The sequence below is a fragment of the Tyto alba genome, unplaced genomic scaffold, assembly GCF_018691265.1.
Source record: "Tyto alba isolate M040663 unplaced genomic scaffold, T.alba_DEE_v4.0 Super-Scaffold_3, whole genome shotgun sequence".
In the NCBI taxonomy this organism is placed as follows: domain Eukaryota; kingdom Metazoa; phylum Chordata; class Aves; order Strigiformes; family Tytonidae; genus Tyto; species Tyto alba.
Window position 1 is genome coordinate 17,030,432 of NW_024881304.1, and position 20,630 is coordinate 17,051,061.

Consider the following 20,630-nt stretch of genomic DNA (forward strand, 5'->3'; position numbering starts at 1 on the left):
TGAGCTGCTTGCCCCTGTTCATTTCTGGAAGGGCTTACACAGAACTGGTCCCTCCATATTTAATGTTAAGAATGAGAATGAGCAATTTCACTACCATTTCCTGTCTCTTATCAGAACCACAAACTGTTTCTAACTCAAGGGCAAAAACCAGACAAAATAAGCCAGTATGTGAGAAATGTGAATCTCTGTCCTCAGTGCAAGGCAACATAAAGGACAAATCCTCTCGTGACAAAGAAGACTGGTGCTTGGGAAGCCTGTGAGCAATTTCTGGCTCTACCACTTGCTGGTCGCTTGAACAGAAGCATGTTACAAAGCACCACGGAGTTTAAGATAACTATTTCCTTCACTGCTCAATTCAGAGAGTGATATATTCACACCAGTTTGTGGTTTCAGCTGCTACGATAATGAAGCGCGTGAAGAAAGAAATGACAATGCAGCACTGATAATAACTTCAATAAAGAAGTGACAACCTACATTAGTAACAATTAGCTGGTGTGACGGTGAGAAGGACTCAGCACTGGTATTTTTATGCCTCCACAGATTGCAATGGCAGTCTTATGACTTGCTTTGAAAATGGAAGAATTAGGGTGAAGCTCAGCATTTCTGAAAGCCTCACCTATTATATTTAGTGAATGTAAGGGGGTTTGCAGCTCTTCACTAAACAGACACAAACCCTCCTCGAAGCTGTTGTTATTCTGAATGGGCAACAGAGTGCAATACTGCCATATTTTCCAGATATATACCATACCACATCAAACTGACTTGCTGGATACAGGGAATGATAATAATTTAATATTATATATCATGGGATAGAATCACATTATGGAAGAGTCTTCCTTATTATAGTTAATTTCCAAGAAAAATGTTGTTTTTTTTTTTTTTTTTAATTCCCTTGAGTAAAGAGGACCATTGTGTAAAAGAACTTAGGGCTCAGATGCTTCTTTGAGGGTGCACTTTCAAATTTTAGGTTGCATTGATTTAGCTGTCAGAAAGATATTATTTACAGTTCCTGAAGTTAAGTGGAGCATGCTAGAATTCATGGAAGTCATTACTAGAGTTTTATGTTTTCTATATGACTCTAGTGTATAAGTCCTATAGTCTGAAAGGCCTAACCCATTTTTTTACTGGTTTAAATAATTACTACTTTCTAATCTCTTCAGTTAGTTACTTTACATTAAAAAAAAAAAAAAAAAAAAAAAGGTTTTTTTCCTATACTTTGAATTTTACATAGTTTCTTTCTGTTTCATATCGATTAATTTAATCTCTCTGTATGAAAGGCTTACTAACTTTGTAAAATAACATCCCTGTACTTTCGAAGTCATTCAGATTTTTTTCATGTTTTGTTTGCAACAGCTTCAAAGATAATTCAATTTTACTTTATTATCACTGCCAAGGAGTAGAAATTAACAGGTGATTAAGCACATAAAATATTTTGAGCATTTTCTATTGCCAGCAATAGAAAATTTAAGTATAAAAAATTAAACTTAAGATGGCACAATAATGTCTCACTGAAATAATTCACTGAAGCACACTGTTTTTAACTAAAATATAATAGAATATAATTCTTCCATCTAATATAAATATTTGCTGGGCAGCCTGCTTCCAAAACTCCAGATCAGTTACATATGAGCACAAAACAAGCTGAAACTGTACATCTGCTGTAGCCTCCCACATTATACAGGACTTTTCCCTGACCCGAGTGTCATTCACTGGTTTTGTTCACATATAGAGACCTTCAGAAAGAAGCCCACAGCCCTTGTCTGGTCTCTCATTTCCATAACAAGCTACCCTTTAAGTTGACTTTTAAGACATTGTTTTGAAGAGGTCACTATTAGAGCTGGGTGTTTTGCTTATGAATGTTAAACTAAAACCACATGGCTGGATTTTGAGATCCACCATTTAAGAGTTGAGGCTGCTGCATCTTGATCCAACATACTCTTACAGTAATCAAACAGTCACCAACATGGATTTCCTTGGGGTTTAACAGTCAAATTCCTTCTTTTTTTATCTTCACAACCAATACCTCAATTAAAGCACTGCATGTGAAACCCGAGATTTTATTATGGTGAGAATGATAAACATGTCGTACATGAAATGGGGAGAAAACCAGCTGTAGTCTGTAACTTTTCACTAGCAAAAAAATGGGGTAAATTGATAGTAAGAATGAGAAGGATTTAATTTGTTTTCAGAAAACAGACTTTGGAAGTGTAAACAAAATACTATTAAATCTGCCTTACTTAGAAATGGAAAGCCAAATTTCCATGTGGTTTAATATTCCCATCCAGCAGATCTGCACACACAGACACGATCAAAGACCTTGCCCACTAACTTTTAAGAGCTGAAACAATATCTGCTACTTCCACGTAATCACAGACTGATCATCCCTTCCATTGTTTGCAGAAGCTTGAAAATAAAATGTCTCTAGTTATCGATTTGCTACTTCTTTTTCATTTAGCAACTATTGATCGCTGTTTATGTGTGTGTGTTTCTTGTTGAGCAGAAATTAACATTGAAAACTTCTTGGAATTCACTGCATTCATACCTACTTGACATTCCTGGGGAAATCTTGCTACCACAATCACTCTAACTGGGGTTTTTAAAAACCTGTTTCGTTTTCTCCTCCAAACTCTTGGCAGCAAAAAAAGATTTATATACAAAATGTTTTTTTTATTATTATTATCGTTGGCACTTGCCTGGGACAGAAAATGTGGTTGTCACAGAGTTTGAGCTCACAGACTAATTTCAAACCGCACAGTATTATTTAGGCTGTGGTTATCATGCCTACATTACAAAAATAAACCTCTTAGGGATGTGACACTTTTTTTCATGACTATCTGGAAGAGAAACTCTTGTGATTACCACTAAAATTGCTTGGTGGTGTGTGTATGGGAAGCCAGCTCTGAGGCACATGCTGATCTGTAATTTGAGAAAAATATGGATGAATTAGTCTACTGGGGCCATGTGTAGGGGCTGGATGAATGAAAATATCTGAGATAGCGATGAACCATTCTTTGACTGAAGCTATTACATCTGTACCATCTATAAAGCAGTCCTCTCATTGGTCTTGTTATGTTCAGATCCTATAGTTTTCCTAGTTTTGGTTCTATCAGCTCCGAACAGAAGCAAAATCACAGGACAAGTACAAATTTTCCATGAGACTAGATTATAGTCCTGAACCATTAAATAATAATGCAAATAAATTTATTTTTATTTTTATTTTTTTTTACCTTACATTGTTTTTCATCCTCCAGAAATCTCTCATGGTATTACACAGTTTCAGTAACTGAAGAAAAACCCCACATCTACCATTTCATGGATTTCTGTTAGTAATTGCTCTAGTTGATGGCACAGTTATCATAATTAGCATCAAACCAGAAATAAGGCTCTCTACAGCTTCTTCTGCAGGAGTTAAGAGGAGAGCAAGTAAGAGGGCAACTTTTGAATATGGAGGTAGCCTTCAGACACACCGGGGCCCTGCAGCCCCCACTCCTCCGGGTCTCTCCACCCGTGTGAGGAGCTCCTGGAGGTGACAGCCCTGGTCCTAGTAGGGCAGCCTAAGGAGGAAGCTGTCTAAAGTCCTTCCACCTTTATAGAAAGAGGTAAATTTGTAGACTTTAATCCTAATCTCTGTGCTTTTACTTTTATATATTTGATTTTTAGACCCTTTTAGAATTTTGGCAATGGGATTTTTTTTTTCCTCATGTATAGCATAATACCATGGTATTTTGTCCTTTGTTCAACATTTATATATGCTTTATTGTTCTATTCTAATTACAATCTCATTATTAAAGGGGCACTATGTTTTCCTCTGACAGATATTGCATCTCATTGTTAGCGGATCTGGGTTATTCTGTGCTTATTGTTATTAATAATTTGTAGCAATTGAATTGGTATTAGAATATTACTCTGCTAAATCACTTTTGCTGCTAATTAAGGCACTATCTGTGACACTGTTTAGCTCCAAACATCTTGCTCCTGCTTTTCAGCCTTCTATAATTACCTGTAAGTCATTCATTTCTACTTATGTAAGTCAGGTCTTTTAATCAAGACTCTGGTGAGCTTTACCGTGATGTGAGCTGCCGTTGGTAGGAATGACAAGTTCTCATGGACAAAGATATTTTTGTAATGACAAATGCACCTTTCACTGAAGCCCTGGAAATCCTTAGAAGTAGAATAATTGTACTTGATGGTTCCAAAGTGGGCACAAAAGAAGAAGGAGGGTTTTGAGCGAAAAGTGAAAGATTACTGAAGTAATCCAACTATTCAAGATACCAGCAAGGAAAGTTACCATAGCCTCAAAATGTCTTCTCCTCACAGAATGGTTGTCTATAAGATCAGATCTATCATACTGTTTCTTGGGATAATATTTTCTCTGAATACACAACATCATTATTTGTGTGGGAACATTATTCACATTTGCTCTCAAACAAACAGAAGATGCAAAAAGGTCATTTTTGAGTCATTAGTGAAAACTCATGTTAATGGTTAGGGGGCTTACTGATGTGTGTCTGGAGTAAGGATGATTCTCTTTTAGCAATAGGACATCTGACATATTCTGTATATTGCAAACATTTTACAGATCCAGGAAAATCAAACACAGTTTATTTCTGTGCAATTAATTCTGTAGTCATTTTGCTAGAGTGTAAAAAGGTAGCAGTTACTTGTACTGAAATCGTTATGTTGGAGCTGTGCTGCACACACATGTGCACACATATATACTTTATGTGTGCACACCAGCCGTGTAAAATCTGATTTCTGTACCTTCACTCGTTCATTTGCATTTCTGATTTAAGCAGACAATACTAAGAAAGCTGCAGGCATCCAGCGGTGGTGTTCCCAGCACACGCAGAGCGCACCTCACCTGCTGGGAAGGTCCCCCTGAGCCCCTCCTTTTGCTTCCCCTGCCTGCCCCCCCACGGGGGCTGCTCAGGGGCTGCTGGAGAGGGAAAGGAGGTCCCCAAAAGCAAAGCGGGGGTCACTCTGGTAGCAGCTTCACCTTTCTTTTACCCAACCCCTGAGGGAGATGTTCTCTCGCCCATCCCCTCCCAGCCCTGCCAGCAGCCGTGTATCTTACAGAGGAAGGATCTCCGAGGCAGGCAGGGGCTCAGCCACTTCAACATCACTACGAAGTTGCACGGTAGGTTATTTGTATGCCTTGATCTCGTGTACAGGTATATTGTTTGCCACTGGATTTCCTTAAGAGGCGATGTAAAGCTTGTTATCATTTGGGAGAACTGTCCCAGAAAATAGAAGCATGCTATAAAACCAGAGAACGCTGTCCTTCGGAATCTGCATCCCCTTTGCTGAATTGCTGCCTGCTCTTGGGCAGGTTTTTGTTTATATTGTTTCATCGCCCCAGCAGATAGCCAGGCTGTCACTCCTCCCAAACTGCAGTACAATCTCCATCTCATAGACTGTCCCCTGAATTCACCCTGGAAAATGACTTTGTAGTTTAGAGTAAAATCTGTCCAAACTTTGCCTAACATGCTTAGGTCGCCTTCCCACCAACACAAAAGTGATTTATAGAATGCAATTTCTTCATCCTCTAATATTGTCTTACTTCATATATTTATGCCAAATAGTTTTCAATGATTGATTACTTTCCATACAGCTTATAAAAAAATTTAAACCAGTATAGGCAATGAAAAAAAAAAAAAAAGCAGGGGTTAATCTCTAGTAACGTCTTGTCAAGCATTAATCAGATTCCTATTCAGTCATATTAGTCTAAAGCTACTGAAATCACTGATGATAGAACTCAACTTAAATCAGAATATAACATTACACCTCCAACTACTGTTTCTAATTAGATTTATTCTGCTTTACACTGAATGTAGTAGAAAAAAAAAGAGTTTTCTCTGCGACTTTCTTGTAAACATTCATGGTTTTGCAAAACACAAATAGTTTGCTCTAGGCCAGAGAAAATATAGTCATTTTTGCAATAGATATTGAATTCATATTTGCCTGACCTTCTCAGCTGTAACTTGTCATCTTCTAATTAGTCTACATTATTTTTTTTCACTGAATTATCCCCCAGCCTCTACTGAAGATAAGCGATGGTATATCAAATTGTGTGTGGTGATGCAATTAAAATGGTGGTACATACGTACTCCACAAATTTGACTCAAAAAAAGGTACATCTCCTTAATATCATATCAATCTGATCACAGATTGAAATAGCTTTTATTCCCAGTGATGTCACTGGCTTGCAAGGTTTACTGACCAGTAACAACAACATCTTCTCTTTAGAGAGTCTGAGAATAATCACAGAACACTGACAGTGCACAGCAAGATCTAGGGACCAGGAATACCTCCATATTATTAGAACATGTTACAAGTACAGAAAGCAAAGAACAAACCCGGGTTTATCATTGCTCTTGGAAGTTTCCTTTTATAACAAATCATAAATAAGCACCCCTTATAAAATCTGAAGCCACATGAAGTTTATCTGGTTTCCAGGTTAAATTTGGTTTCCATATTTGTCTTCAGGACTTTCTGTGACATAATGTTTAAATTGATAATTTCTGGAGATGTACAGAAGTACAACTTTAGGAGCTAGGTAAGCTTTCATATAAAGAACCTTCATGTCTACAATTTTTTAACACCTCCAGGAACAGATAGCTGCAGATCAAAAGTTCTGAAGATTTTAATTTAATTATTTCACAAGTTAAATGCCCAGGACCTTATTTTTTTTTAAAATGTTACTGTGTTTTACAGATCAAGACTGACCTGAAAGATAACCTAATATTTGTATGGAAAAGAATGAAATCCCTCAAATTTAATCCAGCCTGATTCGTGTTTTATGCCTTAAAATAACCTGGTTTTACAGTTTTGGCTAAAAATCTAAACCACATGATTCGAAAAATCAACTGAAAATTATACATATTTTAAAGAAACCTAACGTTATTCAAGATTTTATGTCACACTCTGATACGTGTAAAATATGCACTATGTATATACATAACTAATTTATAGGGAGAAGTTAAGAGCACTTTTTTCAGCCTAAAGCTGGACGTTCACTGTAAGTCAAAATAATAAAACAACAATATGTCATATTGCACTGACATTTTACTAAAATGCCCATACAGTTTTCAAGATAATAGAGACGTGAAAATACTAGCATACAGAAAATAAATGCGTTAAACAAGACGTGTGGTAAATTCAGTTGGATACAATTATTGAGGAGAGGAAACATGTAATATCCTACTTTCTTTCCTTTAAAACTGCACTCTAAACCTACCTAAATTAGAGCAGTATCTATCATTGATTATGTCATTCCCCAGAAATACGGCCTTCAGACGGTTTGTCATAACTCTGCTGGTGATACTACACAGCAGACACATTAAGTATCAGTCAAGATGATACAATTTTCCAACTACTACAAGTCAAGCAAATATGTTCTCAGCCTTCTGGGACAACCTTTCCTGTAGATGGATGACACCAGACTGTGATGTATGGACTGAAACAAAGCAGTCCCTCACAGGCCTTTATGGTGCCTTTCCACTGGTTTTGATCAGGGCCCTAACTCTTATGGGAAGGACTGGTACTTAAATACCTAAACCCCACTGAAATCAGGGGATCAAGAGCCTGAATTCAAGTAACACCTGGCCTTTTGTCTTTGCAACCTGAAATTCTCCACAGACTCTATCTCTTTTGATTTATTTTTATTTATAATACCATCTTTATGTTATTTAGTGCTTTTTGGATTTTGCTTTTGCATTTTATTTTATATTTTCTTCATATTTATTACATTTTATTATCCCCATAATTGAAATACTCTCTGCTGAAGCTCAAGTTTGCTGTGATGAGAAGTAGTTTCCACAAGAGTATACTTCTTCCTTTTGGATTACAGCATCAAACCACTTTCCTTTTTTCAAAATCTGCTTCAGTTTGAATTTCACCACTGGCATAGATGAGATGACTAATCCAATTTTCCTCTATGCAAAGAGTCCTCTTGCAGTTCTTTCTGCACTTCTACTTTTTCCCTGAGTAGTCGTCATTTAATGCACTGTTATCTTAGATGGCACTCATTTAGTGGTTTATTAAGCAGTAATTTAGCAGCCTGTTATCAGTTCTTAGCTAGAAAAAAATTGCAATCCAAGTATGCAAGATTTCTGCAAAATTACAGCATTTCTGTGATTTTTGGATTAGAGAAAAATTACCGAAAAGTAATACGTATGAAATGTTTTCCCTGCATTTCATTATTGTCCGTACACTAAAGCTCCCATCAGGCTATTCAGAATGTAGAGTGGCTGATCTCTATTTCTGCTTCCAGCCCAAGCAGTGAAATTGTACAAAATTGCTGAGAACTCAATGGACTGAGATAAGTGTAAGGAGGTCCTAAGCCTGGACTCAGTTCTTCTGCCTGCACCCAGACCATCCTTTCTGTAAGGTTTCCAGGTGGGGAGAAGGCACAAGGCTTAGATTAGGTTTTGTCAGCTTCTTAAAATACAGGGAGGTTAAATGAAATAACCAAAGCATGGCCTAAGCATTAAATACAGAAACATAGTGGGATCTGTGTAAATCCAGATGAAAAAAATGGGTTTGCAAAACAATTTTGATGATAACATAGGCAAAGACTTTTAAGATCTGGATGAAATTAGAAATATTTTTTTATTAATAAATCATTCCTTTTTCTTAAAATTGCCAGCAACGTTTCCACTTCACGCACACCTGGCTCCAAGCACTGCCACAGTCAGGTTAGATGCCTGCTGAAGCCTTCCCTTTGCATCTCTCTCCAAAGCAGAATTTCAGTGCAGCCCTATCAGCCTGCATTTTTTTCCCCCTCCTTTCAGTTGGGTTTTGTTTTGCTATTTATGCTGTCATTTTTTTGAGACTAGATTGGATAAAGGTCATTTTTTATTTGAATGGAAAAGAACAGTAATTTGACAGAGAGACATTCCCAGCTTGCCGTACATCAGAAATGTTGATATTAGATCCTTTAAAACAGAGACTAGAGACAAAAATTGCCTGAGCAACTCAATTACTAGCAGTTGTTTTCGAAAAAATGAGCATTTACAAAGTTATGTTTGTGGCTTCTGCTAAATTTTAGGATGCCATTACTGAAAAGACTTTAACTTCATTTGTGTTTGCTCAGAAAAAGATCATCATGGAGATATTAAATAGTCACAAAAGATGATGGCTTCAAATAGTGTCTTTTGGCTGATCTATAATCATTTGCTTTGGCAATTTTATTCAAGAACATTAGCACTGATCGCTTGTGCTGTGTTCCTAATTATTTCTGAAATATTGTGCTGTTGCTCATGCTGAAATACATAATGAGCAAAGCGGTAGGTTAGTTCGAAATGCAATGTTCTAACTGGTTTTTAATCAATGAGTGATAATGATAGCTTGTGTTTTGACTTTCACTGTTTAATTGCCAGTAATAAAGCAGATCTTAGCTGATGATATTTAACAGGGTTCAGTTTCATTTATCTCCGTTTATTCTATTTATTTTAAAAGTGCCTGGGAGCTTTCAGTGCTTGACACAATAACAAAATATACAATGCTAATTATATTTTGGTTGCCTAATATTTTCCACAATAGAGGATTATGATGCCCTTTCATGGGGAGCTATTGCACCTCACTGTTTTCAGCAGGTTTCTGAAAGGCAGTAGGTTTCTAATGGTAAAGCTATGTTCCATGAAATCCCAACCAGATTTTTCTCAGATACGGACTGCTTAAATTGCTATTTCCCTTCTGCTGCTTATGACAGTTGCGAGTTTTTTTGCCAGGATGCCAAAATAATAATCAAGCATAAATATTCTAAGGGTGAGGCAAATCTGCAGGTGATGCTGCACAAGCAAGGACATCTCTTCAAAACAGCCATACTGGCTCAGACTGAAGGTGCATCCAACTGATGACATGACAGTCAGCCAAAAGTAGACACCTAAAGAAGGCTGTAAGAACAGAGATGACACAGATCTCGAATACTATATTGCATATTCCTCTACTTTTACACAACATGCAGTGTCCGAAGCAGATCTGAACTGGGCTGATTTTTGTGGCCAGTGGACACAACCAAGCACAATCCCTAGAGCAGACAAGTGTGCTCTACACCGCACACTGTGGAGCAGTTCTCTATTTGTATGGCAACACAAAGGGTTAAGAGGGAAAGTGAAGAGACATTTCTGCTTGACCCTTGAGTTTCTTCACTGGCCGATACTCCATTTTGCAATAGGCTGTACCTGATTGTTGGTCAAGAAAGACCATTTGACGTTTTAGTTTAAGTTCCAAATTTAGTTTCAATCTACTAAGTGGATGTCAATACTGTGATGACAAGTATATGTAAATCAGTCAGTCAATACAATAAATATTTCAATAATATCCTGCCTGATTAATCTAATTTAAACCAGGATCTGTCTTAAGTTTTAAATGTTATATCTCTTGCATTCTTCTTCAATTATATGTAAGAAAATAAAGACCTTTTAATCTTGCCTGGTTTGACATTACCTTAATTGGTTAAAATGATTTATTTTCCAAGATTTTATTCCCAAATTATCAACCACCTGAAAGCAAGAAGTAGGTGGCAGGCTGAAATTTCTGTATCAGACCTTCCTCTGTCCTAAGTATTTTTGCCACGTTAGTAATTTGGACTACAAAAAGTCTCTCCACATGTTTTTCTATCATCTTCATAATCTCAGTTATTTCTAAGCGTTATTCCAGAAAATAAACATTTCTGTCTACCTAAAAAAATAATTTCTGATGTCACGTTTTTACAGCTAGTTCCTGACTAGCTTTATTCATGCCTGTTATTTAAGCCCTAGTGGGAAAAGCAAGCAGCTATGAAGCGGCCATTTTGTTTCAGTTATTCAAAGTAAATAAGCAAAATTTAAATAACATGTACACAGAGCTTAAACATCCACCTGCAATTTAAGTTCCCTTTAATGGTGATTGTATCTAGATTTCTACAAGGTCTGGGACTCATAATACTGCAAAAAACAAAATACCACTTCACATTACAACATGTTTCCTATTGAACATAAATGGGAATTACAAAGCATGCCTTCTGGAAACAAAAGAGGAATCATTGTTTGCTTTGCTATATTCAAACTATTTGCAAACTTGCCTTTTTCATTATTTCGTTTTCATTCAAATGTGGCTGGATCTTGGCTACTAAGTACCTGACTGAAAATAATGCAGCTGTCTTCAATATCCAGTAGCTATTGCACGCTGAATTGGTACAGTTTTTAAACACCGAAGTATTTAGTACAGAAATGATAATTTATTACACAGTATGCAGTCAATATAAATAGAAGAACAAAGAGACGTTCTTAGCAGATCTCTTCCCTGTTTCTCTACGGGGTGTGTGTGTATGCGTGTGTGTGTATTTTCTTGTAAGGATGTATATGCACTATACTCTTATATACACACATAAGTATAGGATAAATAAATGTTACATAGTACAGTGTGTTTCACACACGGAGAAGACTAAGAAAAACTGGAGTTGCTTATACTTTGTTCAGTAGGAGTTGATCCATTGCCCATTGAAGTTTATGAAAGGCTTTCACTGACTTCAAAGAATTTTGGCTCATAGCCTCTATACAGAAAAAGAAAAAAATTGATGAAGCATGAAACTGTATCTACTACCAGCTATAAATTTTTAGCCAAACTTGGCATACATCAGGCTGCTGCATATTGTCTATACTGAAATTACAGTCACACTGGGGAAGTAAATAAATAAAAAAAGTGTCCTAGCAAATTCAGTTGTATTTGTTCAGTATATTCCCAATAGATTCCCCAAGGCTTTCTGCCATGGGGCAGGAAGAGGGGTGCCATGAAAGATGGTAAAGATTTCTGCAAATGAACTTGAAGATTAAAAGGCTTGGCTGACCCAGATAGCTCAGGCTAGTCAAGAACAAGGGGGTGGAGGAATAAGACATTTCAGTCTAACTCCTTGAAACCACTCAGATGGTTTATCCTAACATAGAAAAAGGGAGAAAAGAGAGACAGAGCCATTCCTGCCCTGAGGCTTGCTCAGGATCCAGAGGAAGGGGGCGATGGAGCAACTCCCTTCCAGCTCCCTCTGTCTCCAGAGTCACTGGATGGGAGCGCAGGGCTGCAAAGCAAGGTGATTGATGAAAAGACTGAAATGGGTCTGAAATGGAGTTGAAAGGCTAGAAGAAATTTTCACATATCTCTTTTTTCCTTTTCCTCCATTTTGAATATAAGCAAAAGTGTATCTTGTCATATTGTCATATGCTTATTCAAGTTAGTGTTTCACTCTCTCCCCTCTCTACAGAGCATCTATCAATAGTTGCAATGGAGTTTTGGAGTCAACACACAAAACCCCAGAGCTGATCAACTCCAGCAGTGGCAAAAATTATCTGAGCTTAATTAATCACCATCCTCCTAAGACAGTAAATCACAGTTATGTTTTGCACAAAAAAAGTTACAGAGAAACAAAGTGCTGGATTTATTTAACTGTTAGGATATTAAATGATATAGCTGTTATCTTTTCCTGTATTGTAAATTATTGAATTAAGCCTTCAGTCAGTTTGGCAACAGTGCCAAATTAATATTACAGCAGTACAATGCAGCAAACAGTATCTGTCATCAAATCTAGGTCTCACTTATAGCTGAAATTACAGTGAACAAAATGCTTGTGCAGTAGATTGGAAAAGGTTCATTATTATTTATTCATCTTGCCTAGTAACACAAAAACTAATGAAATTTCATTGAGAAGAGTGCACGTCAGGATTACTATACATCATAAAGACACATCCCTCTAACTTCATTGTGGATATTTGTCTCCGTAATTAGATGTCTGTTCCACAATAGTTTTGTATCTGAAGGACATGACCAAGTTCATGACATAAAACAAATCACCTGCACAAATGAAAAGGCTTCCTTTATCTTGCCTACATCTTGCACAATAACACAAAAGTCTTCAGAAAATCTTTCCACAAAGTCAATGAAGTCATGCACAGTTAGTAATTCTAGCATTGTTACTCACACTTCCTTTTTTATTTTTTAATAAAATATTACATTATTGATATAGTTCACACATTGGTGTATTTATAACCCCTATACCTACTCAGGCTATTGTACCTTTACATGTAACTTCACAACAAATCTGTGTTCATCTATAGCCAAAAGTGTAAATTACTGAAGTTCCATTGAATGCTATCCAGAATGCATCAATTATGAGCAATTTTCCTTCACCGTAGCTTGAACTCCTGGTCTGGAATCTGTAGGGAATATTTTGGTTTTGTATTGAATGAAGTTAGCATTATGTAAATCTGAAGTAAGAGTTTGGTTGCTGTACTCAGTATACTAATATGAGAAACATCACATTCTGGCATTTAGAAATCTATCATTAATTATTCTGCAATTAGATTGTGTGTATCTGTTAGACCAAAATGCAGATGGGTAATATATTCACTGATACTCAATTATATTCAGAGAAAGTTAGCACAAAGTGTTGAAGCAATACTGGTTATCATAATAGAACTGTTAAAAAATGTTTGAAACATCAAATTTTGACAAAATCTTTTGTCAATATATATATTTAATTGAAAAAGTCTCACAATTCAAGAAAATGGTCGGTTTTGCATAATATTTCCTTAATTATTACCTGTGATATATTACACACTAATTTTATATGCTACATTCTGGCAATCCTGACAGCTGGTTATATTAGTGATTAAAGTCATATTTTATACTTTTACTGTTTGTTTTCACACCCAAGTACTTCAGGAAAACGTGCAGTTCGTGTATGACCCGAGTGCATTTCTTGCCGCATTACCCTCAGATCAACCTACCTATGCCACTGTAGGCGTTATGTTTAAATATTAGGGAAAATGTTGGAATATTTGAATAACTTTGCAAGGGATAAAATTTATGGGATACAGAATTGTTGCCATTGAAGACATTTAACATTTCTGTGTCGTTTTCCAGGGCTGGAGGAGCCCTAATTATTCTGGTTTTGAAAGTTACGTCTCCAAACACCAACCCAGACCGTGGCTCTCCAGGTGAGCCACAGGAAACCTCCAACCACGGGAAGAGGGGACAAAGCGAGGCGGGTGGTGGCTCCAACCCTGCTGCTGGGAAGATGCAGGTTCACGGCCATGCCTCCTTCCATCCGCTTACCCGCACTCTTTTTCAAATCTGCGAGGAAGGGGTATCGCTTGCCTACTGTGTCCCGCATGAAAGGGATGCTCTGCACTGTTGACTGTCATTTTATAGACAGCTTTTTCTATAAAACCTGGACTCACGCACCAAGCTTCAATTCATTACCGAGAGTTTCTCTGACTTCAGTAGGGCCAGGACTTCACCCTGCGTTCCTCCTCGATGCCTACCTTTCTCCCTACATCAGAGTTAGTTAAGTGTCTTTCTGGTTTCGGTGTCTGATAACAGAGACAATGTGGAATTTCACCACTACTTCCCATTTGACTTTTTCAATAGAAGCTGAAACTTGAAAGGAGCCCTGTGTCTCTGGAGCTCTGTACATCAATGTCTGAAGGGAGAAAACACATGAAAGTTGAAGGCCCTTTGGGAAAATCCTACAGGTATTAGGTTCCTTCTGCCTGCTCAAACCTATAACATCTCTTCTAATCTCCCTTTCTCTGTATCTGTCTACTGCTTCACTCTGATTGAGAACTGAATGCCATTGAGAGGGAGAGGAGGGAAGCCTGCCTCCACTGCCTGTAGTACTGACAAGTTGTTTTTCTTTTTACAGAATCCTTTCATGGCCATTTTCTTATTCTTCTTTTCCCATCTTCTCTTTCAGCATTATCTGATTCCTTGAACTGATAGGCATCCCTTTATGCTTCCCTGTTAGCAAACAGTGTCTCATCCATTACCTCTCATTTTGCATCTGTCATGCCCCTTTTAAAGTCCTTGAGCTACCTGGTCCAGGCTTTTGATGAGGAAAATAATCATTCTGTTCTGCTTCTGACAAGATTCAATCAAAAGCCCCAGCGTTATTTGCAGGGAAAGACTCCATCACGTTTAAAAATCTGTGGGACCTATACATTCCCCCTCTTCCAATTAAAACTTACCAATGTCTTCAGATGTGAAGAAAATTAAGCAGATTTTGAAGTCATTTGGATTTTTCATATTTTTTCCACCCATGCTGTCATTACAAGGAGGAAGTCTCTAACTCACCTGTCCCATCCTTTTTGCTAGAACTGACAGGTGTTTTACTATCAAGCTGATTTAAAAGAGGCCTCTTAATCAGGTGTCAGCTTTGGCCCATAAAGTCATATTAATGTTTTGGATCAGATATGAGGCTCTATCTAAGGCACATTAAGAAAGATTCATTAGAAACTCACTACCCCTGGAATTTACAGCCTTCCTGGAACTTAATAGCCTGGATAAATTCCTCCTTATCTGGTTTGCTTATGTGAATTATAGCAGTTTTGCATTTAGAAGCTTTTAGAGTACAGGTTTTACCATTATTCTGGCCTCTTTATTCGTATGATCTTCATAGAATCATAGAACCATAGAATGGCTGGTGTGGGAAGGGCCCTCAAAGCCCCCCCAGTGCCCCCCCCTGCCCCGGGCAGGGCCCCCTTCCCCCAGCCCAGGGGGCTCCCAGCCCCGTCCAACCTGGCCTTGAACCCTTCCAGGGAGGGGGCAGCCACAGCTGCTCTGGGCACCCTGGGCCAGCGCCTCACCCCCCGCACAGGGAACAATTTCTGCCTCATCTAAATTTACCCTCTTTCAGTTTAAAGCTGTTACCCCTTGTCCTATTCCTATACTCACCTATGAAGAGTCCCTCCCCACCTCTCCTGCCCCCCCTTTAAGCCCTGGGAGGCCGCTCGAAGGGCTCCCCGGAGCCTTCTCTTCTCCAGGCTGAACCCCCCAACTCTCTCAGCCCGGCCCCCCAGGAGAGCTGCTCCAGCCCCCCCAGCATCTCCGTGGCCTCCTCTGGCCCCGCTCGAGCAGGTCCATATCTTCAGTAATGACACACTGATGTGCTACATGCATACCTGCCTAGGCAGCAGCACGACCCCTCCATGTGTGCTGCGTGAGTCCAAGTGAGAACATAACACTCTTAGTCCATCACTTATTTGGGAATTTTCAATACAAGACCTCTAGCTACTCGTTCCACAGCACACAGCACAAAGGACTCCTAATCTCTGAGCGGTTCCACAAAACACTGTGGCAACAGAAATAATCACAGAAGCTGCAAACACTGGACACTTCGGAGCTCTCAGACCAACAGAACTGTACATTCCTAGTCCTTGAGCAATGAATCCTCTTGATGTTATCTACCTGGAGCTGATTCACACAGGCAAACCTAAAGCCTTATGTGGTCTTTCTCTACAAACGGAGCATGATGTTTCTAGAATGCTTTCAGTTTCACCAAACAGAAGTGAGTAATAACATATACAACACCACTTTGCAAAAAAAAAAAAAAAAAAAAAATTAGAAAGGAAAATATGCAATAGGAAAGGGATAAAAAAATCAGCTGGTTTGCAATATTGGTCTACTAAGTTATCTATACACATGCTACAGACTGAGTCTTGCCCAGCCTAAATTGCTCTCAGGCCTTGCATTTCCAGCTGAGCAGATACCTCATAAGGAGCTAAATATGAAGCCAGCCAGAGTCAGACAACAGCAAAGAACAGGGAGGAGGATTTGGCTGGAAATTAAGTGTGGGCTCCAGATTTGTGTCTCATTCTCCTTGTCTGGATGAGACTGTGCATAAGCATATAAATATTTATTGTGAGTAACCAAAAACTCTTTGACTATATTTGACATGAATATCATAGCCCAGTATAACTAACTGTTGCCCATAAAGCAGTGAGAGGAAAGCACTGTGATACCCTCTGCTGATACATAACTATGAAATAAAACAAAGATTCCTTCTCTTCCTTTGGCACTCTGTTAATCTCTGTATTAACTGAAGACAGTATCATATAATGAATAAAGGAAAGTTGATTCATTTTTATACTTTAGATTTTAATTCAGACTAGCATAATTATGGTCTTTATGGAGATCAAACTGATTGGATATCATAAAGAAATACATTTTAACTTATAAAACATTTCATAACAAGTGTTTATATTTGCTTTCAAGCACCATGCTGAGGATTTGCACTCGAGTCTTATGTATAAAAATGAGACGTTTAATCAAATATTCATATTCCAACAGATTAGAAAAAAACCTGAATTATTTGAATCTTAGCAAAAGTAAACAGTCATATAAAGGTTCATTTTTCATGTGTATCTCTGGAGAAATCATGGTGACTGGTATTGAATCTGGAGAATGGGGAGAAATATATGGCCATTCTCTATATGAAACGCAAAAGGATGCATCAGGAAATTAGAAATGACCAGTCTGACCTTTTCTATAAATAAGAGATGGACTCATAGTACACCATTGGCTCTGAAAGTGCACATCATTTCTCACGAATTTGGTGTTATTCTCTGTTGCTGTTCAGGCAGCAAGAAAAGGATATTAAAGAGAAAACAAAATGATATCGTGAAGACACCTTTACTAAAATTCATGGACAATATTTTTGTGATAGGGACTGTGATATGTCTATGGTAAAGGAGCTGTTAGTGTACAGGCAAACTTTTGTGTCCTTGTCTGACACAAGAAGGGTCTGCTGTCTTAAGGACATGAAAGAACTTAGATGTTCAGAAGTCTGCAAATGACAAATGAGTCTAAATTTCATTTAGAAATCATCATGGGAATTTAATTCTGGATTTACTATAATATTTATATTTTTATCAGATAAACCAGGAATTTCTATGTACATCAGGTAGCTCACCACTGTTTCTTTCGGGACCACTCAGCTACATTGATTTTAAAAACGGAACAAAGATCTCTAGGTCATTTTGGTGCTTTAGAAAAGCTTTTCACTGGCAGTTCTGGGAAGGTAACGAGAATGGCTAACAGGCTAAGTAAATTAACCCAGGGGGAAGAAAATTCCTACCAAAGAAAAGACAAGTCAAAGGATCAATTGTAGAAACAGTGAAAAAAGAAGTCTTAAAATTTGTCAAGGGATTAAAAATAGAACAGTATCAGGAAAACAAAGATTATTTAACTATATCCAGCCACCACTTGAGAGCCACTCTGCCTTGCCCCATATTGTTTGCTGAACAAATTGTCTTCTCCCTTACTCCCCACAACAAGACAGACTACCATGAGAAAAAGAAATAGCTCTGGTTTATTTTACAGTCGTTTGATTCTGAAAGTATTAAATAAAGGAAAAATATTTTGGGGTCTCAGGTCAATATTGGGAGATGTGTAAACTTTCTGATCAGAAGGCTGGAACTGTAAGATATGAGTTATTTATTTTTCCTACAGCATCTTGCTCTATGACTAAAGACCCCTGGAAATACCACAATACAAAGAATTAAAAATTTATGAATTTAGGCTCTAGACAGAGATAACTGCTGAAATGCACACTCATTTTAGGTATTTGAGTAACCCCACCAAAAGCAAACAGCAAGGCCCTATCATGTCTTGAATGTAGTTGAGCAACAGCTTCTTCCATTGGGTTTGCTTCATGTTTTCAGAGAATTTCACTTGTGTCCACTAGTTATGGGTAAGCCATGAAATACTTGGAGTCTGCTCTAAGTTCACATGTAGTCTGCAAAGTTTAACAGAATGAAAAAGTTATCGAAACGGATACATTTTATGTGATTTACTACATTTTATGGTCTGTTATGTCACTTATATCTCATATAATGTTCAGCCAAGTTTAATATTTTGTCATCAAACCACTAGCTCATCTCAGCTGTTTTACTAGCCTGACTTACTTTATATCCTAAACTGAGAGGATGTATTTTTTCTTTCTAGTATGCCCACGCTATCTCCTTTATAACATAAGATATTCTTAAAACGAGATGTGTCTACCCAAACAGCTATTGTGGTATAAAACAGATCAATCTTTTTTGACTGCTACTTTGAGTTTTACTCCAAATCTCTTGAAGGCTATTTCTCATAGGTACTGCTCATGAAAACACACTCATAGCTGGGCTGACTTTCTGAGTAAGGATATACAGTGTAAATGGGGCTAGCAGACAGATAGGAATGGGCATCTCTATTAAGATATGTAGAAAACAATGCAATTATCAGATGCCATCCTTAAAAAGGCTTCTGGTCAAAGAAGCTTAAGTATGGAACATTTTAATTTGTTCATCACTCTCTAGAGTTTTGCCAGATGTTCTTTGCTTTAGACCTACTGAAATAGAAAAGTCTGACTACATTCATCAGTAAAAAGCATTTTTACTTTGAGAAAGATGAGGTTTTTAACTTTTCTGGTTTAGTTAAAAGTATTTCAGATATGAAATAATGATTAAAAATCAATGATATTTTAAAAAAATTAAATATTATATTGTCATCACTTCAGATAAAAATTATTCATAGAATCCCAGGATTAGGACTCTTAGTAAAACAGCAAGTGTCACAAAAAGATGAAAGCTGACAACAATGCTGATCTGGCTTTTTTTAGAGGAAATAGATTGAAGTGGTTGAACAGCACAAAGGGAGATGAATATGTATACAGCTGGTAGCAGACACAGATGATCTGATTTTTGACGTGCACTCTGGGCAGCTGCTCATGGCCCTGCAGAAGGTGCTTGGGGTGACAGGGTGCCAGCATCCAGAGCTGAGCTGGCTGGGGTGAAGCGTGGGGAGCTGCTGGGGGGTGCATGCTGAGTTAATGCTTCAGGACAGCTGACCATCTTCGGGGATGCAGGAGGAGACTCTGCTGGTGTCAGTAGAGCAAGACCTATTTGTAGCAGCTGAGAAAATCGTCTAGGAGTTATAGAGTTACAGAGCAAGAGGATTGCACTTGGCAACCTGGGGACTGAAGCGATGACACAAGGTGTGGTGAAGCAGCAGCCTTTGGGAAGTAGGTTGGACCTTCCTACTCTCATTACCAACAAGCAGACAAAATAGGTGAATAAAATCAGACATATTACTGCCAACATTTGTGTTGCTTCCAGAATACAACTGTAAAGCAACTAGTTTTTTGGTTTGTTTTGTTTTGTTTTTTTCTTGTTAATACCCCTTCTTTCCAGCTGTGTAACTGTACTACAAACTTTCTGGGCTACTTGGACTCATGTAAGACATCTGAGAACTGGAGGATGGTCCAGTCACTAAGCTTTATTCAAGGATCTGGGATCATTCATTTGTTCTGTCACTATGATTGGGTTATAGATGTGAAAAAATTGTTCAATCTATGTGAAAGTTTTCCATGCAGGAATCTCTGAGATTTTGAGGAAGCAAATGGGCCTTGCCCCAACCCACATGTCTCTTGTCCCCTTGTGTTCACATGCTGTAATTAGACTCTGCGGGTCACCAGGAAGATAGAGGTTCTAGTGAAAATGATGCACAGTCAACTTTTATTTAATGCTACTTCTGTTTTAAAAGGGTGCAAATGAGGGGAAAACCAAACCAAACCAAACCCCAAACAAACAAACAAACAAAAAAAACAAACAAAACCAAAACAAAACCAGAAAAATCCCCACAGACCAAACTCTGAAACTGGGCCAGCTAAAATATACAAAACTAATATATCAAAGGATGGGAAGGGTTAGAGGAGAAGGAAATGACTGATTCCCTTCGACTACGATGTGGCCTCCTGGATCCCATCACCAGAAAGAGAGGCCAAATGGCAGAGGATAGGAAAGCTCAGGATCTCTGCCCCACCACGACATACGTCCCGA

General features: G+C 38.0%; 1 protein-coding gene across 5 annotated transcripts in view; it reads left to right on the forward strand.

Annotated features, from left to right (window-relative positions):
• The window catches only part of CNTN6 (contactin 6), a 148,498-nt gene that overhangs the window by 36,707 nt on the left and 91,161 nt on the right, over positions 1-20,630 (forward strand). The gene's annotated exons all lie outside the window — the stretch shown is intronic.